The following is an 18,299-nucleotide window of genomic DNA, read 5'->3' on the forward strand; positions in this document are numbered from 1 at the left end:
CAAAGAGTATACGGTTTGGAGTAGAGAGCAAGTTTAAAATATGTGTATCGCCAAGTGCCCTCGCTCTGGAGTATTACGTCACTGCTCTGAGCTGCCCAACACACAATAATGAGAAAGGCAGAAAAGGTGCGGAAAAACTATAAAACGAAAACGCCGACAGTTAAAACAATATAGGATATATCGAAAAGATGAGTAATACAATAACAGCAAAAACGTTTTGTCAACATTTTAAAGGTGGAATGGTGTCTCTAGCTGGAGGCATGACAGAGCCTTTCCCTTTTGAAGTTGAAGAGTTGAAAGCGGATTTGAAGATGTTCTTCATTGGAAACCATTCATTTTTTTTTGATAAAAAGCTGAATAATTTTAAAATTTGAGAAAATATGAAAAATGTAAAAGCGTAGATTAATAGCTAAAGGTTTTGTCAACATTTGGAATTTTAAATATTGTCTCAAGCTCAATGTATGAAGAAACTGTAAACGTTTGAAGTTGAAGATGATTTGAAGATTTCCCCATTGGGTCCCATTATAAAAAAAATCATAAAAAGCTTAATAATTCAAAGATTTGAAAAGTCAGAAATATGAAAGGTCTTAGCCATCGTGTCCTTAGGTAACTGAATATTTTTATAATTGAACTTTTTTCTGTAGCTGAAAATATGAAAGAGTTGAAGAGGTCCAAAATACGGATGGAAGAAATAGAATAATAACTAGGAAGAGCATTTCCTGCTGAAAATGCGTTGGAATGCAAAAAAGCTGAAGCATAAAGCTGAAATATTTGAAAGAAATTGCTAAATATAGCTGAACATAGTGAAATATAGTTGAATAAAGCTTAAAAAAGCTGAATATATTTGAAAATTAAATGTATAATTGGAAAAGTTGAAAGGAAAACTGCATCATCTAAATCAGGGGTGTCAAACATACGACCCAGCCCGCCCGGGTGTCCAGTCCAAGAGAAGAAAAAAAAAAGCTTTTTTAAAAAAAAAAAATTAAAGTCAGCCATAGGTGGGGTTTGAACCACTGACCCTTTGCTTCTAAGACGGAGTTGCTAACCACTGATCCACAGGCGCAGTTGGTCATACGCCTGATATTATTGGCTTGCCGTGTGTCTACAAAACCATCTGTTAAACCTCAGAAAGTGAACGTCAGTGACGCTGTTAATCCTGACGTCTGTAACTGAAGTGACTTGCACACACGCGCGCGCACACACACGCGAACGTGCACGCGACCATAATAACACTTTAGCGCTGCCGTTCGCGCGGCCGTTTCACGTTAGTGAGCGTTCACTTATGCTGCCGTTCACGTGCGTGCACGGCCGTTTACGTGCGCGACCGTTCACGCACGTGCACGTGCGCACCCGTTCGCGTGTGGGGTCGTTCAAGTGCCTTCAGCCTGCAGATGCACAGACTAAAAGGCTCCTGTTAAAGAGTTGAAAGCGGATTTGAAGATGTTCTTCATTGGAAACCATTCATTTTTAATTTGATAAAAAGCTGAATAATTTTAAAATTTGAGAAGATATGAAAAATGTAAAAGCGTAGATTAATAGCTGAGGGTTTTGTCAACATTTGAAATTTTAAATATCGTCTCAAGCTCAACATATGAAGAAACTGTAAACGTTTGAAGTTGAAGATGATTTGAAGATTTCCCCATTGGGTCCCATTATAAAAAAAATCATAAAAAGCTTAATAATTTGGAAATTTGAAAAGTAAGAAATATGAAAAGGCATAGCTATCGTGTCCTTAAGTAGCTGAATATTTGAATAATTGAACTTTTTTCTGTAGCTGAAAATATGAAGGAGTTTAAGAGGTCCAAAATACGGATGGAAGAAATAGAATAATAATAAAAACTAGGAAGAGCATTTCCTGCTGAAAATGCGTTGGAATGCAAAAAAGCTGAAGCATAAAGCTGAAATATTTGAAAGAAATTGCTAAATATAGCTGAACATAGTGAAATATAGTTGAATAAAGCTTAAAAAAGCTGAATATATTTGAAAATTAAATGTATAATTGGAAAAGTTGAAAGGAAAACTGCATCATCTAAATCAGGGGTGTCAAACATACGACCCAGCCCGCCCGGGTGTCCAGTCCAAGAGAAGAAGAAAAAAAAAGCTTTTTAAAAAAAAAATGAAAGTCAGCCATAGGTGGGGTTTGAACCACTGACCCTTTGCTTCTAAGACGGAGTTGCTAACCACTGATCCACAGGCGCAGTTGGTCAGACGTCTGATATTATTGGGTTGCCGTGTATCTACAAAACCATCTGTTAAACCTCAGAAAGTGAACGTCAGTGACGCTGTTAATCCTGACGTCTGTAACTGAAGTGACTTGCACACACGCGCGCGCACACACACGCGAACGTGCACGCGACCATAATAACACTTTAGCGCTGCCGTTTGCGCGGCCGTTTCACGTTAGTGAGCGTTCACGTATGCTGCCGTTCACGTGCGTGCACGGCCGTTTACGTGCGCGACCGTTCACGCACGTGCACGTGCGCACCCGTTCGCGTGTGGGGTCGTTCAAGTGCCTTCAGCCTGCAGATGCACAGACTAAAAGGCTCCTGTTAAAGAGTTGAAAGCGGATTTGAAGATGTTCTTCATTGGAAACCATTCATTTTTAATTTGATAAAAAGCTGAATAATTTTAAAATTTGAGAAGATATGAAAAATGTAAAAGCGTAGATTAATAGCTGAGGGTTTTGTCAACATTTGAAATTTTAAATATCGTCTCAAGCTCAACATATGAAGAAACTGTAAACGTTTGAAGTTGAAGATGATTTGAAGATTTCCCCATTGGGTCCCATTATAAAAAAAATCATAAAAAGCTTAATAATTTGGAAATTTGAAAAGTAAGAAATATGAAAAGGCATAGCTATTGTGTCCTTAAGTAGCTGAATATTTGAATAATTGAACTTTTTTCTGTAGCTGAAAATATGAAGGAGTTTAAGAGGTCCAAAATACGGATGGAAGAAATAGAATAATAAAAATAATAATAATAATAACTAGGAAGAGCATTTCCTGCTGAAAATGCGTTGGAATGCAAAAAAGCTGAAGCATAAAGCTGAAATATTTGAAAGGAATTGCTAAACATAGCTGAACATAGTGAAATATAGTTGAATAAAGCTTAAAAAAGCTGAATATATTTGAAAATTAAATGTATAATTGGAAAAGTTGAAAGGAAAACTGCATCATCTAAATCAGGGGTGTCAAACATACGACCCAGCCCGCCCGGGTGTCCAGTCCAAGAGAAGAAAAAAAAAAGCTTTTTTAAAAAAAAAAATTAAAGTCAGCCATAGGTGGGGTTTGAACCACTGACCCTTTGCTTCTAAGACGGAGTTGCTAACCACTGATCCACAGGCGCAGTTGGTCATACGCCTGATATTATTGGGTTGCCGTGTGTCTACAAAACCATCTGTTAAACCTCAGAAAGTGAACGTCAGTGACGCTGTTAATCCTGACGTCTGTAACTGAAGTGACTTGCACACACGCGCGCGCACACACACGCGAACGTGCACGCGACCATAATAACACTTTAGCGCTGCCGTTCGCGCGGCCGTTTCACGTTAGTGAGCGTTCACTTATGCTGCCGTTCACGTGCGTGCACGGCCGTTTACGTGCGCGACCGTTCACGCACGTGCACGTGCGCACCCGTTCGCGTGTGGGGTCGTTCAAGTGCCTTCAGCCTGCAGATGCACAGACTAAAAGGCTCCTGTTAAAGAGTTGAAAGCGGATTTGAAGATGTTCTTCATTGGAAACCATTCATTTTTAATTTGATAAAAAGCTGAATAATTTTAAAATTTGAGAAGATATGAAAAATGTAAAAGCGTAGATTAATAGCTGAGGGTTTTGTCAACATTTGAAATTTTAAATATCGTCTCAAGCTCAACATATGAAGAAACTGTAAACGTTTGAAGTTGAAGATGATTTGAAGATTTCCCCATTGGGTCCCATTATAAAAAAAATCATAAAAAGCTTAATAATTTGGAAATTTGAAAAGTAAGAAATATGAAAAGGCATAGCTATCGTGTCCTTAAGTAGCTGAATATTTGAATAATTGAACTTTTTTCTGTAGCTGAAAATATGAAGGAGTTTAAGAGGTCCAAAATATGGATGGAAGAAATAGAATAATAAAAATAATAATAATAATAATAATAATAAGTTTAATAAAGATTTGAAGAACAATAGTTGGAATGCTTGCAGCATTCCAACTAATAATAAGTTTAATAAAGATTTGAAGAACAATAGTTGGAATGCTTGCAGCATTCCAACTAATAATAAGTTTAATAAAGATTTGAAGAACAATAGTTGGAATGCTTGCAGCATTCCAACTAATAAATGATAAATAAATGACTGTAATAAATGACTGTAACTCCCTTTCAGCATTTCGACATGTGAGTCTGAAGAGGACGGAGTTAGACGGTGGGGAGAGAGTTCAGCTTCCTGACAGCCTGGTGGATGAAGCTGTTGGACAGCCTGGTGGTGCGAGCTCGGAGGCTCCGGTATCTCCTACCAGAGGGCAGGAGGCGGAAGAGACCGTGTGAGGGGTGGCATGGGTCGCTCACAATCAAGGTCACCTTGCGGGTGAGGCATGTGTTGTATATGTCCCCCAGGGAGGGGAGGGGGGGGAGTGAAGCACCGATGATTCTTCCAGCTGCATTCACGATGCGCTGCAGAGCTTTTCAGTTGTAGTCTGTGCAGCTTCCGCCCCACACAGTGATGCTCTTGATGGTGCCACAGTAAAAGGTGCACATGATGGATGGGGGGCTTCCCGCTTTCCTCAGCTTGCAGAGGAAGTAGAGGCGCCTCTGTGCTTATTTTGCCAGCGATGTCGTGTTGGCTGTCCATGAGAGGTCCTCACTGATGTCCACCCCCAGGAATTTGGTGCTGCTGACCTGCTCAATATCAGCACCGTTGATGGTCAGTGATGGGTGATGAGTGTGGCCTTTCCGAAAGTCAAGATCTAGAGATGAGATCTATCAGCGTTGTGTCGTCTGCGAACTTGACCATGTGGTTGGTGCTGTAGCTGGTTCTGCAGTCGTGAGTCAGCAAGGTGAAGAGCATAGGACTGAGCACACAGCCCAGAGGGGCCCAGGTGCTCAATGTGATGCTGCTCGAGGTGTTGTTGCCGACACGTACCGCTTGTGTCACTGAGGAAGTCCAGCAGCCAGTTACACAGCGAGGTGTTGAGCCCCAGCTGGTCAAGTTTGTAGATAAGTTGTTGTGGGAGGATGGTATTGAATGCTGAACTGAAGTCTATGAACAGCATTATCACATATGAGTCTTTTTTGTCCAAGTGGGTGAGGGCTGGGTGGAGAGCGGAGCAGATTGCATCCTCTGTGGACCGTTTGGCCCGGTATGCAAACTGGAAAGGGTCCAGGGTGTGGGGGGGGGGGGTGGATTTGATATGCGACATGACTAGTCGTTCAAAGCACTTCATGATTATCGGGGTGAGTGCCACTGGACGATAGTCATTGAAGCAGGACGGAGTGGATGTCTTTGGCACAGGTATGATGGTAGTGGTCTTAAAGCATGACGGAACAACAGCTTGTCTCAGAGAAGTATTGAAGACATCCGTGAAGACGTCCTTAAGCTCCTCTGCGCAGTCTCGCAACACATGACCAGGTATGTTGTCTGGACCTGTTGCCTTGTGGGTGTTGATGGTGGAGAGAGTCCTCTTCACGCTGGCAGCAGACAGGCACAGAACCTGATCGTGGGGAGGAGGCGGAGTCTTGTGTGGACGAGTGTTGTTCTGAGCTTCAAACCGTGCAAAGAAGCTGTTGAGGTCGTTGAGCAGAGAGATGTTGCTGGCGCAGGTCTGTGGCGCGGGTTTATAGTCTGTGATGGTTTGAACGCCCTGCCACAGGCTGCGTGTGTCTCTGCTGTCTTGAAAGTGACGGGTTATTTTATTCACGTGGTCTTGTTTTGCTTACCTGATGCCGTGAGACAGGTTGGCTCTCGCTGTTCTCAGGTTCGTTTTGTCCCCAGCTCTGAAAGCCTTGTTTCTGGCCCTCAGCAGCCGATGGACTTCCCCTGTCAGCCATGGCTTCTGGTTAGCCTGAGTGATGATGGTCTTTACGTGGGTCACATCATCAATGCACTTACTGATGTAAGAAGTAACGGTGTCTGTGTACTCCCCAATGTATGTGTGGTTGTTGTATGTGTGCTTAAACATTCCCCAGTCTGTTGAGTCAAAGCAGTCTTGGAGAGTGGAGGAGGCCCCCTCCGGCGACACCCGGACCTGCTTCAGAACCGGTCTGGAGACTTTCACCCTGGGTCTGTATGCTGGCAATAGCATGACGGTGATGTGGTCAGAGAGTCCTATGTGGGGGAGGGGAGAGGCCTTGTACGCTCCTTTGTGTGATGTGTAGACCAAATCCAAAATGTTGTCTCCTCTTGTTGGGAAATCAACATGCTGGTGTACTTTTGGAAGGACAGTCTTGAGGTTTGCATGGTTGAAATCCCCAGCAAAGATGGTGAAGCCGTCTGGGTGAGCCGTCTGTTGTTCGCTGATGGCCTGGTACAGTTCACAAAGTGCCGCGTTTTTGTCACTGTTGTTGGGGGTCGGAGGGATGTAAACAGCGACTAGCAGAATCTCCGTAAATTCCCTCGGCAGATAAAAATGACGGCAGCAGTGTACATATATATATATATATATATATATATATATATATATACACACACACACACAAAATGCTTGGACCTGCTGGTCCAATCTAGTCTTTAAATTGTACCTGAGAACAGACTTTGCCCTGTTTCCTTAAAGGTCTTAATCAGCCAGCTATTACATTATTAATAGATATTTTAGGATGAAATAGAGTGGCAAATATAATACAGCCAAGATCGACATCTTGAGAACTGCAACTAAATGTCTCTGTAGACGGAAGAGCTGGAAAGCATAGGAGAGGGATAAGAGGAAGACAATGTGTTAGAATTTAACACATTGTCTTCCTGTCATCCCTCTCCTATCTAACAGTTAGATCATATCAGTCAGAAACGCATTAACTGCTACGATGGAGTCGGAAAAAACACAATTTGTTTGTTGCAGTGTTTGACTGGCTAAACTAAATTTAGTGTCCGAATGTTGTCTTTTCAAGTGAGCACTGACAAAATCTTCCTTTGTTTCTTTGGATTCCTTGAGTAAATTCAGGTTTAAGGATATATATCTATATATATATCTATATAGATATCTAGATATCTATATAGATATCTAGATATCTATATAGATATCTAGATATCTATATAGATATCTAGATATCTATATAGATATATATACACACACAGTGGTCCCTCGTATATCGCGGGGGATACGTTCCAAAAAAACCCCGCAATGGACGAAATCCGCGAAGTAATCAGCTTTATTTTTTACAATTACTATACATGTTTTAAGGCCGTAAAACCCATAACCACACACTTTTAAACACTTTTCTCAGGCAGGCATTAACATTTTCTCACATTTCTTTCATTTAAACACTCTCAAAGTTCAAACTTTCGCGGATTAAAAAAAAAAAAGCCCAAACATGTTTAACAAATTTCATTCTAATGATCAATCTACGAGGTCCTCTGACCGTGCCTCTTTGTCCTGGCGCCACTCGCTGGCTTTTTAGCCGAACATATTCTGTACTGTACAGGAGACACTGCACGGAGTAGATTGATTGACAAGGGTGTACAGTACAGCCCCTTAGCTATATATAAATATGACATGGATAATAATAAAATCCCCCACTGTTCTAACCCTATATCATTGGTTAACCCTTAACTACGGAACATGCGGCCGGCGACAAAGTCACAGCAATGTCTTGCAGCATTTTCCGTAGCATTTAAGTTGACTGATTCTCGACAAACAGACCACAGATTTGATGCTTAAACAACTAACTTCTCGCCTGAAAACATCCTAAAATGAAATTGTGTGACTCAACAACAGTAGTATTCAGAGAACCTAAACTTTCAGTTGTGAGTTTTCTTATCAAGCACAGAGTAGATCGCATATTGCGAAACGGCCGCTGTAGACATCCTTCGCTGCTTGGTCAAGACTCGAGGTGTCACATCAAAGATGTTCTATTTATGAAGATGACAACATCAACTTTTCTCCGCATCTCACAGCCCAATCTCTGAAACGCTGGCGTGGTCGCACAGCTCCAAAAAGGAGTACAAATACGCGTCCGGCTTGATGCTGCCGGACAGGGCATGGAAAATCCGGACTGTCTGACATAAATCCGGACGTCTGGTCACCCTAGTTACGGTGTGCGATCGATGAAAGTTTTGTTTAAAATATGTTCTTCGCAGACAATGAGCAAAGGCCAATAAGTGTGAGTTCGAAAAAATTGTGTTTTGACGAAAAAGGAAAACAATTACCACAGACCCTAACACAATACAAGGGATAATGTACCATAATTTTCTCATAATATTTAAACCCCAATGGCGATGTAGTGAATTGCTCAATTTTTGCATTTTCTTTCTTTCCAGGTGTTGTAGTCTAACAAATTTCACTTTTTGAATACTAGCCATAGCTTCACCTACGGCAACAGGAAATTACATGTTTTCTACTTTTTTACCCTCCTCCTCACAGAATTATCAGATCACTCAACATTTTTTAGAAGTGACATAAGACTCTTCATCACTGTAAAAATTGTAAGGATTCGTTATAGGGCGGCAAGTCGGAGCATTGGCGAAGTTTGATCCTTCCCCATGAGCGAATGAACCAATGTAACTCGACTCCACATGATCAGATTCTTTCCAAATTTCACATGTTTGATGAGACTTTAGGACTGAAGATATGTGTAGTCCAATTTTTAAATCAGTCATAGCGCCTCTTAAAAAAAGTAAAAGTTTTGATCCTTTGGCTTGCTTCTCTTAATAGCTAAATCACATTGATGACTTCCAAACAAACGTAAGACTTTCATGATGCCAGCCCACAAAGCTTTTGATGTTTCGTGTAACGCTGTTGCTGTGGTTTTAATTTTAATGCTTCAAAATTGCAATTTGGCTAAGATATTACTGTATTGCACAAACATATGATAATAGTACTGCTATGATGAAATATAATAATAGTATTGCTATGATAAAATATGATAACAGTGTTGTTATGATAAATATGATAATAGTATTGCTATGATAATATATGATAATAATATTGCTTATCGCATCTCAGGCATGAAAACAGGTCAGGGGTGAAAAAGGTGAGAAGGATGTTACCCACAACAAACATTTGATGCTAAATATGAAACAGAGTGCAATAAGGAGGCAGTGTGGATATGTAATTGGGAGTATTGAATATTTACAGTTGATTCTGCAGGGAATAAAAAGCAAAAAATAAAAGAATGAAAATAAGGATAAGTAAAATGCACGGAATGCATGAATGTGTGAAAGTGACACATGTAAAAGAGCTTTACAATTCTAGATGGAAACACGACTCTTCTGCTCAGAAGACGCTACAACTGACTCCTGCTCTGCTCAAAATACAACTTAAAGCTCTCGTCATCCAGACACAACTCGAGGATAGTTATTTGCCGTATTCTCTTGAAAAAAAAAAAAAAACGCCCGGTGCGTTTTTGTCAAGGAGTTTTTTAAGCGGCTGCGCTTTAAAAAGTCTCGTCCTGTGTGATCGGACCCTCAGTCCCCTCACCTCTGAATCTACCTCCTCATTAACGGAAGCGTTAGCTAATAACTTTCCACCAGAGCGTTAGCTAGCTGGCTAACGTCGCATTCTCTTCTGCTGTGTTCAATGACTCAATTCATCAAGCTGTAGCTAACGTTAGCTAAGTCTATGTCAACAGAGCTCCTGGGTAACATAACTTAGATAGACCATCAACTATTATATTACCATGCACTGGTGCTCCCTTCTGGCACGCACATCTGATCACAATTCACTGAATACAACCCCCCCCCCCCCTCAAAACTGCGAATTTCGCCAAAACGTGAGGTGATTTTCATGCCTGGTATCTTCATACACTATGCCTTGCTACAATGAGGTAAACCCTAATTAGGGGACCCTGGGGCTTACGAGGTAAACTTTGAATGTTTACCTGGTAAAAATTGTGTTTTTTGCTTCAGAAATTGAAAGATTACCTACATTGAGTTTTCCTTTGTCCCACCATGACAAACAACCTATGTGACTGATCAACTTTTTCCACATGTGTCATCTGACACATGTGGAAGGACAAAATTATAGGACCTCGAAATGTGCCAGAAAAAGATAGGAAAAACTCTGTTTCCTGCTTGGCAGCTTGAGACTCCAATAATATAATACAGTGCTCTTGCTACTACTGTTAGGTTCACACAATCTCTACGGTTACAATCATAGTACTTTGAGTGAAATCCGCCGTTTTTAGGGATACTAAATTAGTGATTTAGTGTTATAATGGCTTAGTCATGTTTAGGAGTTTACACATTTTTTAAATATAACAATCTTTTTAGAAAAAACGGTCACATATATTCTCACAACGGTTACAGTACTTCAGCACTTTAAATGAATTAGATTGGACCTGTGGATGATGTATAAGAAGATTTTAGTTTTTTTTTAAAACACACTTCCTCATCTCTGTGAAATCAGGAAAAAAAAAGCTTGGGATTATGAGCCCCTACAAAATGGCATGACAACAGCGCTGCTCTACGCATGAAATTACGTCTGACGGTCAAGCAAATTCCGGCGTCCAGCAAGTACCCTTGACGTGCGTGAAGGTTCGAAGGCCCAGTCAATGCCACTTTCAGCTTTTATTTCTCTTTGCTTCTCTGTTCTGTATTTATGCTTTTTTAGTCTTCAACAGTCAGGTTCAATGCCAGTTGCGTTGAGCTGAACTGACCACTTTTATTGGCCACTTTTTTTTAAATCCGAACCGAGGCAGGTGCAAAGCCAGTTTGTACAGACAATAAGATATTGAGATGGAGGGCTTTTTAAATGTTCCCAAGCAGAATTTACATCATCTAAATTTCACACTCAAAGAGATTGTTGGGAAATTCCATCCATCCATCCATTATCCAAACCGCTTATCCTCATTAGGGGCTCGAGCCGATTCCCAGCTGTCAAGGGGCATCACAGGGCAGACAACCATTCACGCTCACATTCACATCTATGGGCAATTTAGAGTCCACCTGACCTGCATTTCTTTGGAAGGAAACCGGAGAACCCGGACAGAACCCACACTACCACGGGGAGAACATGCAAACTCCACACAGAAGGAAGAACTTTTAAAGACCTATTTTTAAAAAAGTTTTTTTTTTTTCTATCATGTGGTGATCAGAGCTACAGCAATAGCTGGCATTTAACCCCTGAAAAGTCTATTTTCTCTTATTCAAACACAGGAACGGTCGAGGGCTAATGGCCTGCCCATGTCTTTTGGCTGTCTTTTCCCCCTATTCCTTTCTTCCCCATACACTGCATAGTGCTGAATACACAACAACAATATGCAGACCCATGGAAAACAGCACCTCCTCCTTTATGGAAGCTGTTAAATATTTCATTACATCTGAGTCAGACTGCACTTTCTCAGCAAGTTGAGAAGTGTGCATGGATGTCGCAGGTCAGGGAGAGCGAATGGTAAGCAGACAATGGGCTAGAGAAGAGAAAAGGGAGGTGCAGAGGAAGATAAAAAGAGGAATATAGAAAAGTGCTCCATGGAGAAGTTCAATTTAGTTTATTGTATATAACCCAACGTCACAAATACAAAATTTGCCTCGGAGGGCTTTACAATCTGTACACATGGATGTCATGTAACCAGAATGAATAATGTAATGGAGTTACAACACATTCAATGAATGACAGAAATTAATAATTGAACGAATAGCAGGCATGGACCACGATCCAAATAACCACAATCCATGGCAGAAGTGATAAAGGGTGTGTTCTCTCCAGCACCAGCAGCAGCAGCCCCTCCTACGTCCCCTCTCTATCCCAACAGCTTGGCCACCTGCTACGCCTGCTGCGGTTCCGTTCTCCTCTCTACATGAGCTCACAGTGCTGGTTTTGCCTGATAGGAAGATTTGCCACTTCATTACTAATTGATAATCGCTGGAGAGAAACGCTAATTAGCCCAAATGCTGAGTGGTGCAGCTATTACGCTGACATTTTCAGCCTCTCCATAATGACTGTGTTGATGTTTGCAAATCCATCTCTTCCGTGTATAGCACAAAACAGGCATAGTGCGAAAGAGATTGAGTGAAAAAAAAAAAAAAAGGCCAAAGTATGTTTGTGATCTGCTGTTACGTTATGAACCATCCCGACCCCTCAGGTTGTCTGGTTCTGGTCTACTTTCTGTTCCAAGAGTCAGAACTAAACATGGAGAGGCAGCATTTAGCTTTTTTTCTCCACATATCTGGAACAAGGTCCCTGAAAGCTGCTGGTCTGCTGAGACCCTTAGCTCCTTTAAAACCAGTTTGCAGACTTTTGTTTGAGGTTGCCTTTAATTGAACCAGACTCAATGCTGCATCTCACTACTGCATTTTATTTCTTAAACTGCAGTGCAACTTTTATTAATTTTATTTTAATTTTTTCTTGACTGTTTTAATGTTTTCTTAACTGTTTTTAAATATGCTTTTAATGGTTTTATGTGAAGCACTTTGAATTGCCTTGTTGCTGAAATGTGCTATACAAATAAACTTGCCTCGCCTAAAAAATAGGAATGGCTTTAAGTAACGCTGCGTTCACACCTTCCGTTTTTGACGTCTGAAACCAAAAACGAGAAAAGAGAGACAATTTGTTTAGCAAAGTTAGACTTTGTTTAGCTCAGAGCAGCTGGTCTTTGCGCATGCTCGAGATCTCGCCGCCCTCCTCGGTCGCAACCAGGAAGTCGAGTTGTCACTGCCGGGAGCCGGCCGCCAGACACAAACAGACGTAAAAGTCAGGTTACAAGACGATACTACCTAGTCTAGTACCTAGACGATACTAGTAATTAAGGAGCTTTGTGCTGCTATGAAGCACTGGGGCTTCAGTGTCTTGCTCAAGGACACTTAAACATGAAACTATGGGGAGAAAACAGGGATCCAACCGGCTTCCTTGATAATCTTTTTTGCCAAATTTTAGTTGTTTTTTGAACATATATAACTTTTTTGCATAATTTTAACAAAGGTGATTGCACATGTTATTAGTTTTTGTCTGATAGAGCAATCTGGTTTACTTCGGATTTCAATTTTCTTTAATCTATTAATTAAAAAAAAACACAAATGGAGGCGTCTCAAAAAGTTGAACCATTTTGTTCCAATGTTGTTGGGTCGGTGGGGCCCGAACATTTTTCTTCCTCCAAAGTGGGGCGTTACAAAAAATGTTTGAGAACCACTGCTCTAACAAAACACACCTCTACCAGCTACAACATTTTTACAGACAAGATGCTGCACACTTAATGTTTTAAAGGAATCCTGCAGGGTTTTGCCGGACTATTGGCCTTAGAATATTATTCTACCCTACTGCTAGAGGACTTTAATGAAAATAAAGCCTCTGATTTTCTAAAAACTTCCAACTTTTGAAATAAAATAAGCATCAAAGAGCAATATCCCAGGTTACACAAGTTATATAATATACAACTAATTAAATTGAATCGCAGTGCTTAGTAGTGACCAAATGTTCTGAACCTGAAATAGACATCATGTTGTCATAACCTCAATAGCCAACAGGACTGAACTGACTACAACCATTTATTTTGCCCTCAACTAGCCATGCCCACCAGCCATGCCCTCAACCATGCTTTTAGACATAAAGAACCAATCAGGCCTGGAGTAGGATTCCGTGTCAAATTAGCTGTCAGGACTTGTTTTGCCCATTTGGTGCGATCACGCGTCAATACACTTTATAACACCTCTGGGCTCCCTCTGCTCTTCTGGCAGCCGGAAATAATTTTCTATAATTGCTATTGACATATTGTGACGGGAAGAGGATAAGCAAGAACATTCTCCCATCCTTCTCTGTAAAGTTAATAGCTTGTGACACACTGGTGGACTCCAGAAGGGGTCAAGCTGACAGTTTTAGTCAAGAGGGCAACCAGTAGAGGACTTACAAATGATCATAGTTCTTTACAGATGTAGTCCAATGTTGCTTTTTCTCACTGATAATTACACATATCACATTATTGACATTACTTGACTATTGACTTTTTATTGTTAATCTACCATCTGATTAGATACAAAAAAGACACTGGCTTTCAGTCAGAGACCAGACAGACCTACCCACTGAAAATGATGCCGTCTCTCTGTGGCCAGTGTTTTTTTGCAGTACGCTGCAAAAAAACACTGGCCACAGAGAGACGGCATCATCTCAAATCAGCTGTTCAGTTTAACTGTGCAACACAACACACGACTATGCGCTTGGTAAAGAGTACATAGTACAGAGTACAAATTGTGTTCTTGTTGTGAAAACTGTTCTTGAAAAAATGAAAATGAAACATACACACTGTGTAAACATAGTAACTAGTTATTTTTTTTTATAAAAAGTACATATTTTGACTCATAGTAAATATTTTGTTTGAAAACAAAGGACCGTTAATTTTTCATTTGCACACACCCCATGAAGCTTGACTTGTAGTATGAAGTTATTCCTCAGTCCCATTTGATCTCAGTTCCTCTCTCATTTTGATGAAAGTAGTTACAGACAAACAAACAAAGTATGTAAAATTTGTATGTATACCCATTGTATTCATATATCCCACTGCTTTTGTGAACCTAAGACCTTTGGTAAACCAAATTCAAACACAAAAGCAGTTTGTCTACATAGAAAAAGATATGTTTTCATTTGAAGAATGAAAACAGAAGATTTGAAGAATTTCTAAAAAGAGCTTCAATTTTTCAGGGTCATATTATCTCTTTACACTTGTGCCTTAGGACAAAGGTGACTCGTTATAGAGTATATATTGAATCAAAATCACTTTAAGTGCTATATAGTTATTGTCACCTTTCTATCGTCACCTTCCTAAAACATGGCCTGAGTAATTTTTTGACTCCTCATGATACTGGCCACCTCCAGTAAAATTGCACACATCCTCAGTTAAACAGATCATGCGATTCTACCCCTATAGTATACCGGCCTGGAAAACACAATGGGACTATAGCCTGAAGCCTTATTTTAAGTAAAAAGCAGATATCCCACAGAAAATAAATATTGTGTAGTATTGTTTTTCTAATGCAAAGTTTAGGTGTTTTGCCATTTTGAGACTGCAAAAGGACCCAGAGTATGATGTATACTATATACCGATTAAAAAGGCTTAAAGTCGTGCAAACTTAGAGGTAATATTCATATTTACTGCCAGTATTGTTGACAGAGTAAATGAAGTATAAATGTATTTTCCTGCTTATTCAATGACATCTGTCATAGGAGTTTGTTTAGCATGAAGTCTGTCCCTTTTCTGCCTATGCCCACCCCCTCATGTTGCTGTGCGTTTTTTTGCGCAATTTCATTGGCTATACGAAACGTCTGTCATCCGAATGGTATCACATGACATGCTTGACCCATATATGGAAGAAGAGGCAGACCCTGTTCTTCAACATGGATTCTTGTTTGCTTGTGTAGCCTGTCATTCAGGACATGAAGCTCCTATCAGTTCAACTGGGGATTCATTTGAAAGGACAGAATTCAGCCTACACATGAATACACATTTACATCTGTGCTTTCATGCAAACTTCTTTCGTGAGTAAAAATGCAGAAATATTGTGTCATATCTGCCAGCTGATATGAAATGATGTATCACCAGTTCGTGCATATTTATTTTTTGCAAATTTGTTCATTGATCAAACCACAAAACATGAAGCTGTGTAGGAAATAACTATGGTTAACAAGGTTTGACAGGTTTTTTGTTTTTTTCTTACACACAAATTACCCTCCCCCATCCAAACAGGCAGCGAGCAAGCATCTCCCACCCATCTCTGTGTCCTCTTTAGTGCATCAAATTAATTTCTCAAATAAACCCGTTCACACTGAAATCCTAACATGTTATAGCTTTAAGAACCTGCTGCCGTATTATTGCTTGATCATCAACAACAATTTGTTGGGGGGGTTGGGGGTAGCTGTTGACAGATGGCTAGCTATTTCCATAAGATAGGAAAGGGTCCAAAGTTTTGTGAAATTTCTACAGAGATCCTCTGACAGTGTATCTCATTTTTTCAAGGTGTAAAAATGACATAACCTCTTCTGACCAGGAATGTGTGCTAGGCGGCTTTGGGTTCTTCCAATGTAGCAATATTTGACGCTTGGCTATCAGAGCAGCAAATGCAATAGCATCAGCTTGACATCTAGGAAACCTTCTCACAACAGGAGACACACAAAATATAGCAATCAAAGGGCATGGGAACATACACATATTAAAGACTATAGAATGGGTATAGTTTGTGGATATTTATGATGTAATGGAGGTGTTTGACAAAATCTTTTAAGGGATTGGATTGTCTGGACCAGTCTGGATCACTAAGAAGTTTTAAGAAATTATGCAAAAATCGAGAAAATGACCCACGACCCCAGGGGATTAATGTAAAAAGGGTCTTGTCGTGAAGAATCAACAGATAATTATCATTAACTCACCTAAGCTCAACAGAGCGTCTTCCAGCAAACCAATTTTACTGTTTTGCTTCAGTTTGAATGCTCTCATCTACCACATCCACAGCTGTAAAAAATAATCTTCCATGGCTAGTTTTCTTAACACATTTAAGAAACATCAAATAAAGAAATGCTCATGTTGCCAAACCCATGTGAATGTACCTGTTACAACAACCAAAAAGTGGATATAAAATAGTTCCCAATAATAATTTAAAAAATAGAGTTCCCAATAATAATAATTTTAAATCATGCACATTTCTTGATCTTCATCAGATTCAGCAGACTAAGAGCAGCTGTGTTAAATCAGTTTGTTTATTCTAGGGCTAGGCAAAGTTAAAAAAAAATAGTCACATGATTTTTCTGCGATTAATCGAATTATGTGCTAAATTCAATAATGAAGTAATGTGTATTTTTATTTAAAAAAAATGTTATCAGAACAATATACTAGGCACTCTCAGACCAACAGTAAGTTAACAAAAGTATATAAATCAGTTTTCTTTATTTTTATGAATAGGTACCAGGAAACATTTGTCTTTTATCAGGGAACAATAGAAACAGTCTGCTCAGTAGTAATGTTGTTGCCTGTAATATAACAGGCACTCTGGAGCAACAGCAAGTAAACATTCATATAAAGTTTATACATCGCTTTTTCTGAACAGGTACTGTTCAGTAGTAAGGGTCCCTGTGAGGGACAAACCACTCCTTCTTTTGTCCATGTTTAGTTTGTTGCTTACCTTAAGTTTGTTGCTTATGTTAAAAGCAATTGATTCACTTCATACAAAAGCAATAAATGCTTTTTTATGTTTTCCAGTATAGTTCAGTTTTTCTTCCTCAGTGAGAAAAGTCAAGTTTGTTGACTTGAACAAGTGCACTGAACATCTTGTGATGTGTGGAAAGTTCTCCTCTTTAAGAGAAGAGCAAAGAGTGCTTTGCATGCGCATGCGTGATTAACTTTCAATCTGGACGCAAAGCCTCGTTGCAGCACTTGCTGGTTTTTGCTGCACTGAGAACAGAAAGTACATAACAATACGTGCTTTCATGGCAGGCTCAATTTGTCAACGCTGCCTGTCGGTAAGGCTACGGAAGCGCGCACACACCTACATAAATCGCCTTCAAAGTAAAAGCATAGTCGCTGTATTTGCATTCATGGCGTGCATCTTATTTATTTTTCATGTTTGATTGACCTCACGCAGGCCGGACTGGGAGAGCCGTAAGACGCCCAGGTTTGAACTACGCCGTCTAGGAGAGATTTAAAAAAAAAAACAACATGCAGTAAAGCATGATTAAATAGTTAACGCCGTTAAAGGATTGCCAGATAAACTTGAGTTAACGCTTTAATCTGCCCAGACCTGGTTTATTTGACTGTTCAAATTGAATATTTATTCTTGTGATTATCCATTTTGTTCACTTCTACGACATATACTCATTCCATAATTGTGTGGATAATTTAGGTTGGTAGAAATGAAACTTTCATGCCAACATCAGAGGTCAGAACAGGACCGTGGAACCAATCGAGTGTCAGATTCTTGATCAAGGACACTTTAGCTTCAGTCAGCTTGCTAATTGAAGATCTTTTTTTAATCGAAGAATAGCTTTTCCATTTTTGTGGTTTTGGTTAAAATGAGTATGTTTGTTTTGTAACTTCAGTTACATTTCATGACATTGAAGTTAGGTACTTACCTAATTATATTACTGCCTGAACATTTCTTATCAGTTACTTAACATTTCTTAAATAAATCTACTTTGATGTTAGGTTTTGTACTGGAAAAGCAGTCTTCTGGGTTAATGTCCTTTAACTCACTCACTCA

General features: G+C 39.8%; 1 protein-coding gene across 1 annotated transcript in view; it reads right to left on the reverse strand.

The window, feature by feature from the left end:
* Positions 1 to 18,299, reverse strand: part of LOC137805053 (zinc finger matrin-type protein 4-like) — a 167,477-nt gene that overhangs the window by 38,481 nt on the left and 110,697 nt on the right. The gene's annotated exons all lie outside the window — the stretch shown is intronic.

This window comes from Clinocottus analis, unplaced genomic scaffold, assembly GCF_023055335.1.
Source record: "Clinocottus analis isolate CAN_PGR_092001 unplaced genomic scaffold, fCliAna1.0.p SCAF_7, whole genome shotgun sequence".
Taxonomy (NCBI): domain Eukaryota; kingdom Metazoa; phylum Chordata; class Actinopteri; order Perciformes; family Cottidae; genus Clinocottus; species Clinocottus analis.